This window comes from Somniosus microcephalus, chromosome 11 (assembly GCF_052327205.1).
Source record: "Somniosus microcephalus isolate GS21.2 chromosome 11, FLI_Smic_1.0, whole genome shotgun sequence".
NCBI classification, from domain to species: Eukaryota; Metazoa; Chordata; class Chondrichthyes; order Squaliformes; family Somniosidae; genus Somniosus; species Somniosus microcephalus.
This window is the reverse complement of record NC_140997.1, coordinates 230,239,505-230,259,359: the sequence shown is the minus strand read 5'-3', so window position 1 is coordinate 230,259,359 and position 19,855 is coordinate 230,239,505. Positions and strand designations below refer to the sequence as shown.

Genomic DNA, 19,855 nt, shown 5'->3' with positions numbered 1-19,855 from the left:
CTATCTCCAACTTAAATATATTGGCCCAGAAATTCGGGTCTCCACGGGTGAGTACGCGTTGGGTACTCACCCGTAGGTCCAATGGAAGTGCCGGTTTCTTGCATGCACTGCGCATGTGCGGGAAACCGGAACTTCCGTTCCTCTGAACGAAGGGGTTCAGAGGTCGAACGCGTGCGCGGGAGAGGCTGCGTGTGCACCTGGAACTTCGTTTTTTTTTGTAGGTTTTCCCGGGAGGGTAAGTCTGCAGAAGTTAGAAATTTAAAAAGCAGGCGTAAGGCCTGCTTTTTACAAGGTAAGTGGTGAATTAATTAAAATTAAAACATTTTTTCCACAGGTTTATTATTTTTAAATACTTTAAAGCAAGGTAAGTTTATTTTTAGCCCCGTTAGAAAATAAAATTATTTTTTTCAAAAATTTAAATTATTGTTTAAAATAGTTATTTCATGTAATTTATAATTTATTTTAAAAATGTGATGTTTTTTAAAAATGTATTTGAAGATTTAGTGCTGTTTTGGGGCCGTAGTATTTATAAGTCTTGACAGCACTTCCTGTCAGACTTATGAATGGAGCATTCCCTGCTCCGATTGGCTGCCCATCGCCCACGTGATCCCAGGGGATGCATCGAACTAACTGCGCCCCTGGGATACGCAAGCACTGCGCGCCGGCAGTTGGAGCGGGCCATGGATCGGAATTCCACGGGGGCCCACAGCTCAACGGCCAGCGCGCTAGGTAAGTGCAGGTCGGGGGCTTGCACTCGCGGGAAGCCCCCGACCCGAATTTCTGGGCCCTAAGCTCTGGAATTCCCTCCCTAAACCTCTCCGCCTCTCTCCTCTCTCTCCTCCTTTAAGACGCTCCTTAAAACCTACCTCTCTGACCAAGCTTTTGGTCACCTGCCCTAATTTATCCTTATGTGGATCGGTGTCAAATTTGTTGTCTTAAAATACCCCTGTGCAGCGCTTTGGCACGTGTTACTACGCTAAAGGTGCTATATAAATACAAGTTGTTGTTGTTGAGGAGGCCTCCAATGATGCAGCGCTGTGAGATTCAGTAGCAGCGCCCCAAGCAGGGGGTATGTGTAAATAGCAGGGGAGTGAAAAAGAAAACGACTTGCTTCTAAATTTGCACACAGCAAGCTCCCACAAACAGCAATGTGATATTGACCAGATAATATAGTTTATTTTTGTAGTGATATTAATTGAATTAGTGCCATGGGATCTTTTACGTCCACCCGAGAGGGCAGACGGGGGCCTCGGTTTAACGTCTCATCCAAAAGACGGCGCCTCTGACAGTGCAGCGCTCCCTCAGTACTGCACTGCGAGCGTTAGCCTAGATCTTTTTGTGCTCAAGTCTCTGAGGCGTGGGACTTGAACCCACAACAGTGCTACCCACTGAGACACAACTGTGTACTCGAGTGGGACGAATTGAATTGCTCTTTCAAAGAGCCGGCACAGTCACAAGTCACATTTTTCAGCAACAAAACTGTCCTCGTCCCGTTTCGGCGGCGATATAGCTGTGCACTTTGGAGACAGTGCCAAAGGTTTGGACGGTGGGGAGGAAGTGGCTGTCCAGCAGGAAACTGTTCCTGTGCCGAGTTGATGTGGAAGGAGGCTGCAGTCAGGTGATTCGCCGAGCCTGCATAAGTCCCGTGAAGCAGCCCGGGAGAGACAGACAGGGACATGATCTGCCTGAGGTGTGAGAGCAAGCTGCTAATCCTATTTTAATTGCCCTGGATAGCGCTGCAATCTGTAAGTAACGATCAGTTTTGTGCGGATTGTCTCAGATTGGAACTGACAGAAAATTGACACATTGTCTAATTGCTACAGTGTGTCTGTTACATTTTGTATCCATTCCGACTGGGATCCCCTTTCACAGGGAACTGGCATCACATTAAGTGGATCGTCTTATTTTAACCTTTATTTAAAATTGCATTCGTCTCCTTTTCAGCAAGGGGAGCCAAGTTCTTTTTTTTGGGAAGTATCGACCTTTATGTTAAACAAGGGGATTTTGGCCTAGACACTAAATTGAAAGCAAAACAAAAACCGACGCATCCAAATTCAATGGCTCTCGAAGGAAGATTAATGTCATAATAATACAAAGGGGAGGGATGCACTTCTTTTTAATAACGCCGCTTATGTGTTTAGTGTCTGTTAAAATGAAGGTAGATTTTATTTAAGGAGTTAGAATAGGTGGCTTTGCTATTGGATCAACTGAGGGGAGGATTGTGCAAGCCAGTGTTACTGATACTTTTATGTGATCATTAAAGGGTGATGTGTGTCGGAAAACGCACAGGGTTAGAGTGAGTTACAAGGCAATAAGGTTCAGCTAGGCTCAAAAACACCAGTGGTTTAATTTGGTGTTCGGAGAACTCAGATTTGTGCATTAAATAATACATGTATGTAAGTTTTTCAGCTTGGCAGAGGTACTAAAATTGATGTGGGTGTATGTATGTGTGTTTAATATATAATACATGCATATCTCCTGTCTGTTTATCTGTATATCTGATATATATATATATATGTGTGTGTGTGTGTGTGTGTGTGTGTATCTCACACACGTGACAATTTGCAATTATATAGCACCTTTTAAGAACATAACAATTAGGAGCAGGAGTCGGCCATATGCCCCCTCGAGCCTGCTCCACCATTCAATAAGGTCATGGCTGATCTTTGACCTCCGCTCCACATTCCTGCCCTATCCCCATATCCCTTGATTCCCCTAGAGTCCAAAAATCTATCGATCTCAACCTTGAATATACTCAATGATTCATTGACTCAGCATCCACAGCCCTCTGGGGCAGAGAATTCCAAAGATTCACAACCCTCTGAGTGAAGAAATTCCTCCTCATCTCGGTCATAAATGGCCGACCCCTTATCCTGAGACTGTGACCCCGAGTTCTAGACTCGCCAGTCAGAGGAAAACAACCTCTCAGCATTTACCCTGTCCATCCCCCCCCCCCCCCCCCCCCCCCCCCTCCTCAGAATCTTATATACCTCACATTCTTCGAAACTTCAGGGAGTATAGGAACGGTTGTATGCCTGGCGAGTTAACGTTTCTGTGACCTTTTCCTTTCTGTTTGCATTTGGTGTCGCGGTGGACGGCAGGTGCTTACAACAACACTCTCTCTTATTAATTCTTGGAAAGTCTTGTCACTGCCACAGTTTGACTTTCCTAACTCTCTGCATGCGAAGATAAAATGGTTGTCGGAGTGATGTCAGCGATCGTACAGTCATTTGGTTTTGGGAATGCAACAGCAGAGCAGGAGCTGGGTTCAGGTTGATGCGGTGCAGCTCGGTTCAACATTGCAGCTCCGCTGCCTTAGCTGGGTCCAGCTTTTAATATAACGTGGCATAGCTCACAGTTTTCAGTATCACAGTCTAGCAGCCAAAGCGGGGCTCTGCTTATTACATCTCTCCGTTCAACACTTGTGGGCACCATAAATATAAGATGGTCGCTAACACATCCAATAGGGAATTCAGGAGAGGCTTCCTTACCCAGAGAGTGGTGAGAATGTGGAACTCGCTACCACAGGGAGTGGTTGAGGCGAATAGTATAGATACATTTAAGGGGAAGCTGGATTAAACACTTGAGAGGAAGGAACAGAAGGTTATGCTGATTGTGTTCGGTTTCAATGAAGAGTGTTGGGAGGAGGCTTGTGTGGAGCACAATCACTGGCATAGACCAATTGGGGTGAATGGCCTGTTTCTGTGCTGTGCATTCTATGTAATATGGGCATTCCTGGCAAGGCCAGCATTTACTGCCCATCCATAGTTGCCCTTGAGAGGGTGGTGGTCGGCCTCCTTCTTGAACTGCTACAGTCCATTCTTTGTGGTGGTTTGATACAACTGAGTGGCTTGTGGCCGGTTAAGGATGGCAGGCTTCCTTTTTAAAAAGAAAAAATTAGACTCTCTCCCCTAGTGTGTCACACACACGCACAAGCACACCCCCCCCCGCCCCTGGACGTTGCCAGTGCTGGAACAACATTGATATGGCAGTCCGATCGCTCAAAGTTTAGGCAAATGGCGTGTGCTCGCCCTCTCATTGTCTACTCATTGGTTCAGCCTGTTGGAATTTTATGCCCCTGAATGTTTGGAAAGGGCCACAAAATCAATGCTGGCTCATTGGTGGATAGATCCTAAAAGAAAGCGTCTTTCAGGACATCCCAGGGCACTCTACAGTCAAAGAACTGCAGTCACTGTTGTAATGTGGGGAAACCCAGCAGGTAATTTGCGCACAGCAAGCTCCCACAAACAGAAATGAGATAATGACCAGATAATCTCTTTTTTTTGTGATGTTGGTTTTGGGATTAAAAATGGGCCGGAACACCGTGGAGAGAATTCCCCATCTCTCCTTCGGAATAGTACTTCGTTGGCTGTAATGCTCTTTGGGACGTCGCACGGTCGTGAAAGGCAGCTGTAGACATGCAAGTTCTTTCTTTTCTACCATTGCGATTCCAAGTAAGGTGCTGGCCTTGTCGAAAGTCCTTCTCTGATTACATGAGCAGTATAACACTGACTGACTGAAGGCAATGGGATGGTTAAACATGGAGCAACTGAGTGTTCTAAGGCTGCAGCCAATGTGTGGAGTGATGCACTGACGGGAGTCTGTTGCTCTTTGCTTTGTAAGTTTGTGATGAGCTGTTGAGACAGTGCTGCAATAACTGTTGTTGTGGGATGAAACATCTGACCTACATTTAAGCTCCAAATCCGCCTCAAGACTGAAAACAATCCTTTGATGTTTTCTGTGTAAACGATGGCTTGGAACTATGGGTCTTTTTTTAAAAATGCAAGCGAAGGATTCTTTTATCTTTACATAAGTGGAGGATTCATGTGACCTCTCGAACCACGAGAGCAGGGACATTCTCCTGAAGCATTGCGTTGCGGCTTTTAGCTTTGACGTGGGCCTTTCAGTATAGTGTTGACGGCAGGTGCTGGAAACCTTTTCACTGTGCCTACATCAGCTGCCAGTAAAAGCAGCCAGCAGTACGGTTACAGATTTTGACCAACTTCATCCGATGGCCCAGAGCTTCAGGTCCCCATGGGTGAGTACGCGCTGGGTACTCGCGCGTAGGCCCAACGAAAGTGCCGGTTTCGTGCATGCACTGCGCATGCGTGGGAAACCGGGACTTCAGTTCCCTTAAAGGAAGGGGTTCACAGGTCGAACGCGTGCGCCGGAGAGGCAGCGCGTGCAGCTGGAACTTACGTTTTTTTTGCAGGTTTCTCCGGGAGGGTAAGTCTCCAGCAGCTACCAGTTTAAAAAGCAGTCGCAAGGCCTGCTTTTTAACAAGGTAAATGGTGAATTAAGTAAAATTTAAACATTTTTTCCACAGGTTTATTATTTTTAAATACTTTAAAGAAAGGTAAGTTTATTTTTAGCCCCGTTAGGAACTAATTAATTTTAAAAAAAATTTAAATTATTGTTTAAAATAGTTATTTTATGTAATTTAGTTAAAATAATTTACTTGAAGTTTTAGTGATGGTTTGGGGCTGAATTGTATTCATAGATTTGACAGCTCTTCCTGTCAAATTTATGAATAGAGATTCCCTGTTACCATTGGCTCTCCATGGCCCACGTGATCCCAGGGGACGCTTCGAACTAACTGCGCCCCTGGGATACGCAAGCACTGCGCGCCGGCAGTTGGAGCAGGCCCAAGATCGGAATCCCACGCGGGCCCACAGCACAACAGCCGGCGAGCTAGGTAAGTGCAGGTCGGAGGCTTGCACCCGTGGGAAGCCTCTGGCCCAGAAATTCGGGTCGATGTGTATATATATTTTAATTTTCTCTACGCACACTTTTGGGCGTCGACCTTTTTCATTATAGATTGCCAGGACAACATTTATAATGGAAGTTGTCTCTGCAAATGTGTTGCACTGTAATTATGCCCTCTGACCATTGTTGATGCTGTAGCTTTGTGTTTCTGAGCCCCTCCAGCGAACGCCACCAATTCCAATGGGCTCTACTTCTTTGCTTCCCAGTATGCGATTGGGCTTATATTCGCTAGAGTTTAGAAGAATGAGAGGGGATCTCATTGAAACTTATAAAATTCTAACAGGACTAGACAGACTAGATGCAGGAAGGATGTTCCTGATGGCGGGGGAGTCCAGAACCAGGGGTCACAGTCCAAGGATAAGGGGTAAGCCATTTAGGACTGAGATGAGGAGGAATTTCTTCACCCAGAGAGTGGTGAACCTGTGGAATTCTCTGCCACACAAGGCAGTTGAGGCCAATTCATTAAATATATTCAAGAAGGAGTTCGATATATTTCTTGAGGCTAAAGGGATATGGTGAGAAAGTAGGGACCGGGTACTGAATTTGGATGATCAGCCATGATCTCATTAAATGGCGGAGCAGGCTCGAGGGGCCGAATGGCCTACTCCTGCTCCTATCTTCTATGTTTCTATGCAGTAGGAACATAGCAACAGGAGTGGGCCATTCAGCCTCTTGAGCCTGTTCCGCCATTCAATGAGATCATGGCTGATCTGATCCTAACCTCAAATCCACTATCACTCTCCATCCACCCGAACCCATGTGATCTCCTGGGAGAGGCGAAAAACCAGATAAAGACCCAATGGCCAATTTGGGAGAAAAAATCTGGGAAATTCCTCTCCGACCCATCTAGGCGATCGAAATTCTTCCAGGAGATCACTCTGTCCCTATATTTTCTACAGTACTTACCTTCTGTAAAGGCGATCTCCACCCCAGCCAGGAACAGGAATAAAACCATCTCCTGAAATCTAACACAGAATTAGAACACAAGAAGTAGGAGCAGAACCAGGCTACACGGCCCCTGGGCCCACTCCACTACCCACAGGGCCATGACCATTCCGAACCTAGACTCATGTCCAATTTCCTGCCCGCTCCCTGTAACCCTTAATTCCCTTTACTTCTAGGAAACTATCTATTTCTGTTTTAAATTTATTTAATGATGTAGCTTCCACAGCCTTCTGGGGCAGCAAATTCCACAAACCCACCACTCTCTGAGTGAAGAAGTTTCTCCTCATCTCAGTTTTGAAAGAGCAGCCCCTTATTTTAAGATTATGCCCCCTAGTTCTAGTTTCACCCTTCATTGGGAACATCCACCCGATCAAGCCCCTTCACAATCTTATATGTTTCAATAAGATCGCCTCTCATTCTTCTGAACTCCAATGAGTAGAGTCCCAATCTACTCAACCTCTCCTCATATGACCACCCCCTCATCCCCGGGATTAACCGAGTGAACCTTCTTTGTACTGACTCGAGAGCAAGTATGTCCTTTCTTAAGTATGGACACCAAAACTGTATGCAGTATTCCAGGTGCGGTCTCACCAATACCTTGTACAACTGCAGCAATACCTCGTACGATAGCAAAATACTGCAGATGTTGGAAATCCGAAATAACAACAGAAAATGCTGGAAAAACTCAGCAAGAAGGGTCAAACCCGAAACGTCAACTCAAATTTCTCTCCACGGATGTTGCCTGACTTGCTGAGTTTTTCCAGCATTTTCTGTTGTTATGCAGCAATACCTCCCTGTTTTTATATTCCATCCCCCTAGCAATAAAAACCAACATTCCATTGGCCTTCTTGATCACTTGCTGCACCTGCATACTAACTTTTTTTGAGTTTCGTGCACCAGGACCCCAAGATCCCTTTGTACTACAGTACCGTCCAGTTTCTTGCCATTAAGATAATAACTTGCTCTACGATTTTTCCTGCCAAAGTGCATAACCTCACACTTTCCAGTATTGTATTCCATCTGCCAAATCTCTGCCCACTTACTTAGCCTGTCTATGTCCCTTTGCAGGTTTTTTATGTCCTCCTCACTCACTACTTTCCCTCCCATCTTCGTATCATCTGCAAACTTTGATATGTTACACTCGGTCCCCTCCTCCAAATCGTTAATATAGATTGTAAAGAGTTGGGGACCCAGCACTGACCCCTGCGGAACACCACTAGTTACTGGTTGCCAATCTGAGAACGAACCATTTATCCCAACTCTCTGCCTTCTGTTAGAGAGCCAATCCTCTATCCACGCCAGAATATTACCCCCAATCCCATGATTTTTTTTATCTTGAGCAATAATCTTTTGTGTCGCAAAAGAGGTTTCTCCTGAATTCCCTATTGGATTTATTAGTGACTATCTTATATTTATGGCCCCTAGTTCTGGTCTTGCCCACATTTGGACCATGCTTTCAGAAACTCTCAATCCTTCCCATAGCCTGCACAGCGTCCTGGATCCCCCAAAGCATATTATTGGTATAGCGCCTCATCTGATCTCTTAAACACCCCAAAGTGCTTCACTTACCATGAATTGCTTTGAAGTGCAGTGACTGTTTGAGCAAATGTAGCAAGATCCCACAAACAGCAATGCTTTGTTTTGAGGGAGGAATGTCGGCTGGGACACTGCTCTTCAAATGGAGTCATCAGATCAGGGACGGGCAGGCGTGGGTCGAAGGATGGTACCTCCAATAATATGGCACGCCCGCTTCATGAAGTGCACCCCTAATGTCTTGAACCCACAATCTTCTGACTGCGAGGCAAGAGTGCGACCAACTGAGCCAAGCTGGCCGCAGGAGTGCTTTTACAAATGCAAGGTTTTTTTGATTGAACATTGGGCAAAGCATTTACCATAGGAATTGCTGGACGAAAAAAGACCAGGGTCCATCTGGTTCTCCTTCTACCATCCAGGTAGGCGCATGATACGACAATAATGGAGTTGTTGACTAATCACAGCAATTAATCTCTTATCAATTAGTCTGCAACAGACCCAGACATGAGGCGAGGAAAACCCCCAGCGGTGGAGAGCTTTGGGAACCATAGGTCCAAAGTCACCTGTTCCTCCCGAGCTCGCTACACTCACCACACGTCAAATCTCAAATTACTCAGATACTGGATCCCAAAATATTAAGTGGAGTTACAGAACTCTCTTCAAGCTCTAAGAATTAGGAGCAGGAGTGGGCCATATGGCCCCTTGAGCCTGCTCCTCCATTTAGTAAGATCATGGCTGATCTTCGACCTCAACTCCACTTAACTGGCCCAATCCCCATATCCCTTGATTCCCCTAGAGTCCAAAAATCTATCGATCTCAGCCTTGAATATACTCAACGACTGAGCACCCACAGCCCTCTGGGGTAGAGAATGCCACAGGTTCACCACCCTCTGAGTGAAGAAATTCCTCCTTATCTCAGTCCTAAATGACCGACCCCTTATCCTGAGACTATGTCCCCTAGTTCTCGGCTCTCCAGCCAGGGGAAACAACCTCTCAGCATCTACCCTGTCAATCCCCCCCAGAATCTTATGTTTCAATGAGATCACCTCTCATTCTTCTAAACTCCAGAGAGTATCGGCCCAATCTACTCCATCTCCTCATAGGACAACCCTCTCATCCCAGGAATCAATCTAGTGAACCTTCGTTGCACCGCCTCTAAGGCTTATACTCCAACCCCCTTGCAATAAAGGTCAACATGCCATTTGCCTTCCTAATTGCTTGCTGTACCTGTAGGCTAACTCTGTTTCCTGTACGAGGACACCTAAATCTCTCTGAACACCAACGTTTAATAGCTTCTCACCATTTTAAAAAGTATTTTATTCTCTCTGTTGTGTTCATGTTGGATGCCATTTTCACTGCAGTTGGCATCTTGTGCCTGCTGTGTAACTCCAACTTCCCTTCACAATCAGCTGACGAGCACCCCTCTATTACTGTGCCGTTCACTGCATTGTGGGTTCACAAACCCTTGCAATCCATGGGCCCCGTAACGTGTAGGACGCTTTGTGTGCTCCCCGGCTTAAATACCTAATGCTATAAATCTCATCACCATAAAGAAACTACTCCTGAAATAACGCTGGACGGCCAGCTGGTGGCACCATCCAAGGAGTATAAATACTCGGGCGTGGGCCCAGCTTGTCCAGGGACATTTTGTAAGACAGGAACTAGTGAAGTACAACTAGACCTCCCTGTTCTGAAACAAGTTGATTAAAGCCTTGCTTTATGCTTGAACCAAGTGCGTAGTGAGTTTGATTACGTCACCTTTCTTGCTGAGGGCATTGCCTCCTGCCGGATACTGTTGTGCAGATGTCACCAGACTTTGCCCCACACCCTACCCGAGACCAGGGCTAAATGTCCCATCGACTGTTGCTCCAGATTTAGATTTGGTAACTAATTGCATGCTGTGACTTAAACACTGCAACCTTCTGATATGCGTGGCTCACACAACTACACTACGTGCCTTGATCCACAAGGCCAAACATTTGAGTTGAAGGAATGAATTCAGCAAGGGCCGAGATCCCAAAAGAAGCGTGTTGTTTTTGTACGTTCCTGTTTTTGTTTTCACGAGTCCTTGAACTGTGTGTGAAAGATAAATGGAAACTTTTTTTTTGTTTTCAAGCTGAAGTTACATAGAAGGGGGCAGTTAAACAGTATTCACTGTCAACAATCAACTGCTTACTGTTTACCCCGCTGCTTGCCTACGTAAGCTATTGGAGGTCATGCAAATGTGATTGGTTTAGGTCAGTGATTACAGCACAAGGTAGGACAACAGCAAGCACAGAGGATATATGAAGAGCCCTGGGATAGCAGCTTATTTATATAAACAAAAAAGGAAGGAACAAAATAAAAGGACTTGCATTTACATAGGGTTCCAAAGCACTTCTTTCTTAGTCTTTGGGATGTGGGCGTCGCTGGCAAGGCCAGCATTTATTGCCCATCCCTAGTTGGCCTTGAGCAGATGGTGGTGGGCCGCCACCTTGAAGCGCTGCAGTCCGCGTGGTGACAGTGCTCCCATACTTCACCGCAGTTACTCCATTCCCACACTTCGAAGTGTAGCTGCTCTTGTGTCTGCCAATGTACCATCTAATTTGCGGACAGCAAGATCCCACAAGCAGCAAATGAATGGCTAGTTCATCCGTTTTGGTGGTGTTGGTTGCGGGCTGAACTGTTGCTCAGGACACCGGGAGAGCTCCCCTGCCCTTGGAATAGTGTCATGGGATCTTTTTACATCCACCTGAACAGGCAGAGCCTCGGTTTAAGGTGGCACCTCTGACAGTGCAGCACTCCCTCAGTACTGCGCTGAAGTGTCAGCCATGATTTTGTGCTCCAGCCTGGTGAGTGAGGCTTAAACCCACAACCTTCTGACTCGGTGCTACCAACTGACCAAGCTGACACTTGTCTGGACAGAGAACTCGAGGAATGGCAATGTTGGACATTAGCTTGGCCAGCTCCGTCTGTGGGGTTTAGTTGTATCTGACCACTCTTAATGGTATATTCTGTTTATGCCGCTTGCTGAAATGATAATATTTTTTCCCTACCTTGACTTTTGTCTCATTGCCTCCTTTCCTCTCCTCACCTGAAAGTACAGTGTCTTGGGCCCTCACCCAAGTCACTGTTCCTCATGTATGTGTCAATGCAGTAAGTGTTGAGCAATGACAACCAATTTTATTTATATAGCGCCTTTAATGTAGCAAACCATTCCAAAGGTGCTTCATATATTAATGATCTAGACGAGGGAACTAGATGTAATATTTCCAAGTTTGCAGACGACACAAAGCTGGGTGGGTGTGTGTGCTGTGAGGAGGATGCCGAGAAACCCCAGTACGATTTGGACAGGTTGGGCGATTGGTCAGATGCAGTAAAATGTGGATAAATGCGAGGTTATCCACTTTGGTGGCAAAAAACAGGAAGGTGGATTATTATCTGAATGGCAATTGATTGGGAAAAGGGGAAGTGCAACGAGACCTGGGTGTCCTTGTGCACCAGTCACTGAAGGTAAGCATGCAGGTGCAGCAGGCGGTTAGGAAGGCAAATGATATGTTGGCCTTCATAGCGAGAGGATTTGAGTACAGGAGCAAGGATGTCTTGCTGCAGTTATACAGGGCCTTGGTGAGACCACACCTTGAGTATTGTGTGCAGTTTTGGTCGCCTTATCTGAGAAAGGATGTTCTTGCCATGGAGGGAGTGCAGCGAAGATTCACCAGACTGATACCTGGGATGGCAGGATTGACGTATGAGGAGAGATTGGGTCGATTGGGCTTATATTCGCTAGCGTTTAGAAGAATGAGAGGGGATCTCATTGAAACTTATAAAATTCTAACAGGACTAGACAGACTAGATGCAGGAAGGATGTTCCCAAAGGCGGGGGAGTCCAGAACCAGTCTAAGGATAAGGGGTAAGCCATTTAGGACAGAGATGAGGATGAATTTCTTCACCCAGAGCGGTGAACCTGTGGAATTCTCTACCACAGAAGGCAGTGGAGGCCAATTCATTAAATATATTCAAAAAGGAGTTAGATATATTTCTTGAAGCTAAAGGGATATGGGGAGAAAGCAGGGACAGGGTACTGAGTTTGGATGATCAGCCATGATCTCATTGAATGGCGGAGCAGGTTTGAGGGGCCGAATGTCCTACTCCTATGTTCTGTGTTTCTATGTTTAACGTAGTAAACCATTTCAAGGTGCTTCATAAGAGCGTTATTAAGCAAAATTTGACACTGAGCCACATAAAGATATATTAGGCCAGATGGAGTAGGTTTTAAAGGAGGAGAGCGATGTGGAGAAGCAGTGAGGTTTAGGGAGGGAATTCCAGAGCTGAGGGCCTCGGCAGCTGAAGACCCGGCCACCAATGGTGGCGAGCTTAAAATCAGGGATGTGCAAGAGGCCGGAATTAGAGGAGCGCAGAGATCTTGGAGGGTTCTTGTCTGAAGGAGGTTCCACAGATGGGGAGGGGGCAAAGCCATGGAGGGGTTTGAAAACAAGGATGAGAATTTGAAAATTGAACAGGCTATTCGACCACATGTTTGTGGGGGAAAATCACAGCTGAGATCTTTCCTGCCCTCATCTGGTGTCCACACGCAATGAATTTCCATCAGGGACAAAACCCTACTTTCTCTCTTTCCCCTTTCCCTCTAGCCCAGGGCCAGCTCAGCCCAGCTATCCACCTGAGATCAGTTAACTCCGCACAGACTGTGGATCGAAACTGGGATCTTTCTGATCTGTGGAGTTCCAGCCCATGCATTTACCAACAAAACCATTTTAGATGGTTGTTTTATTGTAGACTTGTCATTGACGATGACTGCATATCCTCCCCAGCATCAAGACCGCCTACTTCCACCTCTGTAACATCGCCTGTCTCCACCCCTGTCTCAGCCCAACTGCTGCTGAAACCCTAATCCATGCTTTTGTCGCCTCCAGACTCGATTATTCCCACGCTCACCTGGCCGGCCTTCCATCTTCCACCCTCCATAAACTTGAGCTCATCCAAAACTCGGCTGCCCCGTACCCTAACTCGCACCCAGTCCCGTTCACCCATCACCCCCTGTGCTCACTGGCCCGTGTCCTAACTCGCACCCAGTCCCGTTCACCCATCGCCCTTGTGCTCACTGCCCCGTGTCCTAACTCTCGCCCAGTCCCGTTCACCCATCGCCCCTGTGCTCACTGCCCCGTGTCCTAACTCACACCCAGTCCCGTTCACCCATCACCCCCTGTGCTCACTGCCCCGTGTCCTAACTCACACCCAGTCCCGTTCACCCATCACCCCCTGTGCTCACTGCCCCGTGTCCTAACTCGCACCCAGTCCCGTTCACCCATCACCCCCTGTGCTCACCGCCCCGTGTCCTAACTTGCACCCAGTCCCGTTCACCCATCACCCCCTGTGCTCGCCGCCCCGTGTCCTAACTCACACCCAGTCCCGTTCACCCATCACCCCCTGTGCTCACTGCCCCGTGTCCTAACTCACACCCAGTCCAGTTCACCCATCACCCTCTGTGCTCGCTGACCTACATTGGCTCCCGGTCCACCAACACCTCGCTTGGAAAAAAAATTCTCGTCCTCATGTTTAAATCCCGTCATGGCCTCGCCCCCCTCCTATTGCTGTAACCTGCTCCAGCCCTACAACCCTAGGAGACCTCTACGTTCCTCCAACTCTAAGCTTGTTGCACAACCCCCCGCCCCATGCCTTCACACCATTGGCAGCCGTGCCTTCAGCTGTCTGGGCCCTAAGCAAATAAGAACATAAGAAATAGGAGCAGGAGTAGGCCAATCGGCCCCTCGAGCCTGCTCCGCCATTCGATAAGATCATGGCTGATCTGATCCTAACCGCCAATCCACTATCACAGAACCATCTCCTGAATCTAACAGAATTAGACACACGAAATAGGAGCCGGATCAGGCTACACGGCCCCTGGGCCCGCTCCGCTACCCACAGGGCCATGACCGATCCGAACCTAGACTCCTGTCCAAATTCCTGCCCGCTCCCCGTAACCCTTAATTCCCTTTACTTCTAGGGAACTGTCTATTTCTGTTTTAAATTTATGTAATGATGTAACTTCTACAGCTTTTTGGGGCAGCATATTCCATGGACCTACCACCCTCTGAGTGAAGTAGTTCCTCCTCATCTCAGTTTTGAAAGAGCAGCCCCTTATTCTAAGACTATGCCCCCTAGTTCTAGTTTCACCCATCATCGGGAATATCTTCCCCGCATCCACCCGATCCAACCCCTTCACAATCTAATATGTTTCAATAAGATCGCCTCTCATTCTTCTGAACTCCAATGAGTAGAGTCCCAATCTACTCAACCTCTCCTCATATGTCCATCCCCTCATCCCCGGTATTAACCGAGTGAACCTTCTTTGTACTGACTCGAGAGCAAGTATGTCCTTTCTTAAGTATGGACACCAAAACTGTACGCAGTATTCCAGGTGCGGCCTCACCAATACCTTGTACAACTGAAGCAATACCTCCCTATTTTTATATTCTATCCCCCTAGCAATGAAAGCCAACATTCCATTGGCCTTCTTAATCACTTGCTGCACCTGCATACTAACCTTTTGAGTTTCGTGCACCAGGACCCCCAGATCCCTTTGTACTTCAGTACTTTCCAGTTTCTTGCCATTAAGATAATAACTTGCTCTATGATTTTTCCTGCCAAAGTGCATAACCTCACTTTCCAGTATTGCATTCCATCTGCCAAATCTCTGCCCACTTACTTAGCCTGTCGATGCCCCCTTGAAGGTTTTTTATGTCCTCCTCACTCACTACTTTCCCCCCCATCTTAGTATCATCTGCAAACTTTGATATGTTACACTCGGTCCCCTCCTCCAAATCGTTAATATAGATTGTAAAGAGTTGGGGACCCAGCACTGACCCCTGCGGAACACCACTAGTTACTGATTGCCAGTCTGAGAATGAACCATTTATCCCAACTCTCTGCCTTCTGTTAGATAGCCAATTCTCTATCCATGCCAGAATATTATGCCCAATCCCGTGATTTTTTATCTTAAGCAATAATCTTTTGTGTGGCACCTTGTCAAATGCCTTTTGGAAGTCTAAATACACTACGTCCACTGGTTCCCCTTTATCCACCCTATATGTTACTTCCTCAAAGAACTCCAGCAAATTTGTCAAACATGACTTCCCCTTCATAAAACCATGCTGACTTTGTCCTATTAAATTATGATTATCCAAATGTCCTGTTACTGTCTCCTTAATAATGGACTCCAAAATTTTACCTACCACAGATGTTAGGCTAACCGGTCTATAGTTTCCAGCCTTCTGTCTACTGCCCTTTTTAAATAAGGGTGTTACATTAGCAGTTTTCCAGTCTGCCGGGACCTTTGCCGAGTCCAGGGAGTTTTGGAAAATTATTACCAATGCATCCACTTCCCTCAAGACCCTAGGATGTAAGCCATCAGGTCCAGGTGATTTATCCGCCTTGAGTCCCATTATTTTACCGAGTACCACTTCCTTAGTGATTTTGATCGTGTTTAGCTCCTCCCCCCCCCCCCCCCCCCCCCCCCCCCCCCTCCCTTTAGCCCCCTGTTTGTCCAGTGTTAGGATATTCTTAGTGTCTTCTACAGTAAAGACTGATGTAAAATATTCATTCAGTGTTTTTGCCATCTCCCTATTTCCCACCATTAATTTCCCGGTCTCATCCTCTAAGGGACCAACATTTACTTTCGCCACCCTTTTTCTTTTTATATAACTATAAAAACTCTTACTATCTTTTTTATATTTTTTGCTAATTTACTTTCATAATCTATCTTCCCTTAATCAATCTTTTTGTTATTTTTTGCTGTCTTTTAAAGTTTTCCCAATCCTCTATCCTCCCACTAGATTTGGCTACCTTTATATGCCCTTGGTTGTAGTCGAATACTATCCTTAATTTCTTTACTTAGCCACGGATGGCTGTCTTTTCTTTTACACCCTTTTCTTCTCAGTGGAATATATTTTTTTTGGAAGTTGTAAAATAACTCCTTAAATGTACACCACTGATCATGTATCGTCTTACCCTTTAATCTATTTTCCCAATCCACTCTACTCAATTCCGCTCTCATACCTTCATAGTCTCCTTTATTCAAGCTTAGCACGCTTGTTTGAGATCCAACCTTCTCACCCTCTAATTGAATATGGAATTCAACCATGTTATGGTCACTCATTCCAAGGGGATCCTTTACTAGGACATTTTTAATTAATCCCGTCTCGTTACACAGGACCAGATCTAAGGTTGCTTGCCCCCTGGTCGGTTCAGTTACATATTGCTCAAGAAACCCATCCCTAATACACTCAATGAACTCCTCCTCAAGGCAGCCCTGCCCAATTTGATTTGTCCAATTAATATGATAGTTGAAATCCCCCATAATTATAGATGTTCCCTTATTACAAGCCTCAACTATTTCCTGATTGATGCTCCGTCCAACAGAGTTGCCACTGTTCGGAGGCCTATAGACTACGTCCACTAGTGTGTTTTTCCCCTTATTATTCCTTACCTCCACCCAAACTGTTTCATTATCCTGATCTTTTGACCCAATATCATTTCTCTGTATTACAGTGATTCCTTCCTTTATTAACATAGCCACCCCACCTCCCCTTCCTTCCTGCCTGTCCTTCCTGATCGTTAAATAACCTGGTATGTTTAATTCCCAGGCATTGTCACCCTGCAGCCATGTTTCTGTAATGGCCACAAGATCATACTCATATATAGTTATTTGTGCCATTAACTCATCTATTTTGTTACGAATGCTACGTGCATTCAGATAGAGAACTTTCAAAGATGTTTTGTGACACTTAGTTCCTGCTTTTGCCCTTTTTATTACTTTACCTTTTACTCCATACCTTCTGCCCCTTCCTGACACGCTCTGGTTTTTAATTTCCCCACTGCTACCTAAGTCTATGACCTTCTCTGTTGCCATTTTTATTATTTGCTCTCTAGGAACCTCCCCCCCCCCCCCCCCCCACTAGTTAGTTTAAAGCCCTCTCTACAGCCCTAGTTATATGATCCGCCAGGACTCTAGTCCCAGCACTGGCCAAGTGAAGCCCGTCCCAACGGAACAGCTCCCTCCTGCCCCAGTACTGGTGCCAGTGTCCCAGGAAGCAAAACCCATTTCTCCCACACCAGTCTTTGAGCCACGCATTTAACTCTCTAATTTTATTTGTCCTAGCCAAATTCGCTTGTGGCTCAGGTAATAATCCAGAGATTATTACCCTTGTGGTTCTGCTTTTTAATTTGGCCCCTAGCTGCTCCAACTCCCTCAGCAGAACCTCCTTCCTTGTCCTATCTATGTCGTTGGTACCAACATGGACCACGACAACTGGATCCTCCCCCTCCCACTCCAAGTTTCTCTCCAGCCCAGAGGAGATGTCCTTAACCCTGGCACCGGGCAGGCAACACAGCCTTCGGGACTCTCGCTCTCGGCTGCAAAGAACTCTATCTATCCCCCTAACGATACTATCCCCTACCACTAGGGACAGTCAGAGTGTGAAAGGCTTAGAGGGTGCAGAATTCTTAAAGTGCATCCAGGAGAGCTTTTTGAGCCAACATGTAGAAAGTCCTACGAGAGGGGGCGGTACTGGACCTAATTCTGGGGAATGTAGCCGGGCAAGTGGTGGAAGTGTCAGTAGGAGAGCATTTTGGCGACAGTGACCATAATTCGGTGAGATTTAAGGTGGTCATGGAAAAAGACAAAGACGGCCCGGAAATAAGGGTTCTAAATTGGGCGAAGGCCGATTTTAATATAAGGCAGGATCTGGCCAAAGTGGACTGGGAGCAGCTGCTTATAGGAAAATCCACATCAAAACAGTGGGAGACTTTCAGAAGGGAAATAGAGAGAGTACAACGCCAACATGTTCCTGTAAAGGTCAAGGGTGGGACCAACAAGCAAAGGGAACCTTGGATGACAAGGGATATACAAAAATGCATTAGAAATAAAAGGGGGGCTTTTGGCAGTTACAAAAGACTAAAGACGAAAGAAGCCCTAGAGGAGTATAAAAAGTGCAGGGGCATACTTAAAAAAGAAATTAGGAGGGCGAGGAGGGGCCATGAAATAACACTGGCGAGCAAAATAAAGGAAAATCCTAAGATGTTTTATAAGTATATTAAGGGCAAGAGGATAACCAGGGAAAGGGTAGGGCCCATTAGGGACCAAAGTGGCAATCTGTGTGTAGAGCCAGAGGATGTAGGCGGGGTTTTAAATGAATTTTTTGCATCTGTGTTCACTATGGAGAAAGACGATGCAGACATAGAAATCGGGCAAGGGGACTGTGACATACTTAAACATATTAGCATCGAGAGGGAGGAGGTGCTAGCGGTTTTAGCGGGCCAAAAAGTGGATAAATCCCCAGGCCCGGACGAGATGTATCCCAGGCTGCTGTGGGAGGCAAGGGAGGAGATTGCAGGGGCTCTGACACTAATTTTCAGAACCTCTCTGGCCACAGGGGATGTACCAGAGGACTGGAGAACAGCTAACGTAGTACCATTATTCAAGAAGGGTAGCAGGGATAAACCAGGGAATTACAGGCCAGTGAGTCTAACATCTGTGGTGGGGAAATTATTGGAAAAAATTCTGAGGGACAAAATTAATCTCCACTTGGAGAGGCAAGGATTAATCGGGGATAGTCAGCATGGCTTTGTCAAGGGTAAATCATGTCTAACAAATCTGATCGAATTTTTCGAGGGGGTGACTAGTGGGGTGGATGAGGGAAATGCTGTGGATGTGGTTTACATGGACTTCAGTAAAGCTTTTGACAAAGTCCCGCATAGGAGACTGGTCAAGAAGGTAAGAGCCCATGGGATCCAGGGTGCCTTGGCGCGTTGGATCCTAAACTGGCTGAGTGGCAGGAGGCAGAGGGTGATGGTCGAAGGTTGCTTTTGTGACTGGAAGCCTGTGTCCAGTGGGGTACCTCAGGGATCGGTGCTGGGTCCCTTGTTGTTTGTGATCTACATAAATGATTTGGATGAGAATGTAAAAGGTATCAGTAAGTTCGCAGATGACACGAAAATTGGTGGGGTGGTAAATTGTGAGCAGGAAAGCCTCAGGCTACAGGACGATATAAACGGGTTGGTCAGATGGGCGGAAAAGTGGCAAATGGAATTTAACCCTGAAAAGTGCGAGGTGATGCATTTTGGATGGACAAATAAGGCAAGGGAATACACAATGAGTGGTAGGACCCTAGGAAGTACAGAGGGTCAGAGGGACCTTGGTGTACATGTACATAGATCCCTGAAGGCAGCGGAACAGGTAGATAAGGTGGTTAAAAAGGCATATGGGATACTTGCCTTCATTAGCCGAGGCATAGAATGTAAGAGCAGGGAGGTTATGATGGAGCTGTACAAAACACTGGTGAGGCCACAGCTGGAGTACTGTGTGCCGTTCTGGTCGCCTCACTATAGGAAGGATGTGATTGCTTTGGAGAGGGTGCAGAGAAGATTCACCAGGATGTTACCTGGGATGGAGCGCCTCAGCTATGAAGAGAGGCTGGACAGGCTGGGGTTGTTTTCCTTGGAGCAGAGAAGGCTGAGGGGGGACCTGATTGAGGTGTACAAAATGATGAGGGGCATAGATAGGGTAGATAAAGAGGAACTTTTCCCCTTAGTGGGGGGGTCAATAACAAGGGGG

General features: G+C 46.4%; 1 protein-coding gene across 3 annotated transcripts in view; it reads left to right on the top strand.

The window, feature by feature from the left end:
- The first annotated feature begins 1,534 nt into the window (after nucleotides 1-1,534).
- The window catches only part of tpra1 (transmembrane protein, adipocyte asscociated 1), a 57,836-nt gene continuing 39,515 nt past the window's right edge, over nucleotides 1,535-19,855 (top strand). The window contains exon 1 of one of the 3 annotated variants that reach the window (XM_086002088.1): nucleotides 1,535-1,745. The gene's annotated coding sequence lies outside the window, so the exon portion shown is untranslated. Of the gene's footprint in view, nucleotides 1,746-8,644; nucleotides 8,664-19,855 lie in introns of those variants that run through there. The other 2 variants (XM_086002090.1, XM_086002089.1) reach the window with 2 other exon arrangements.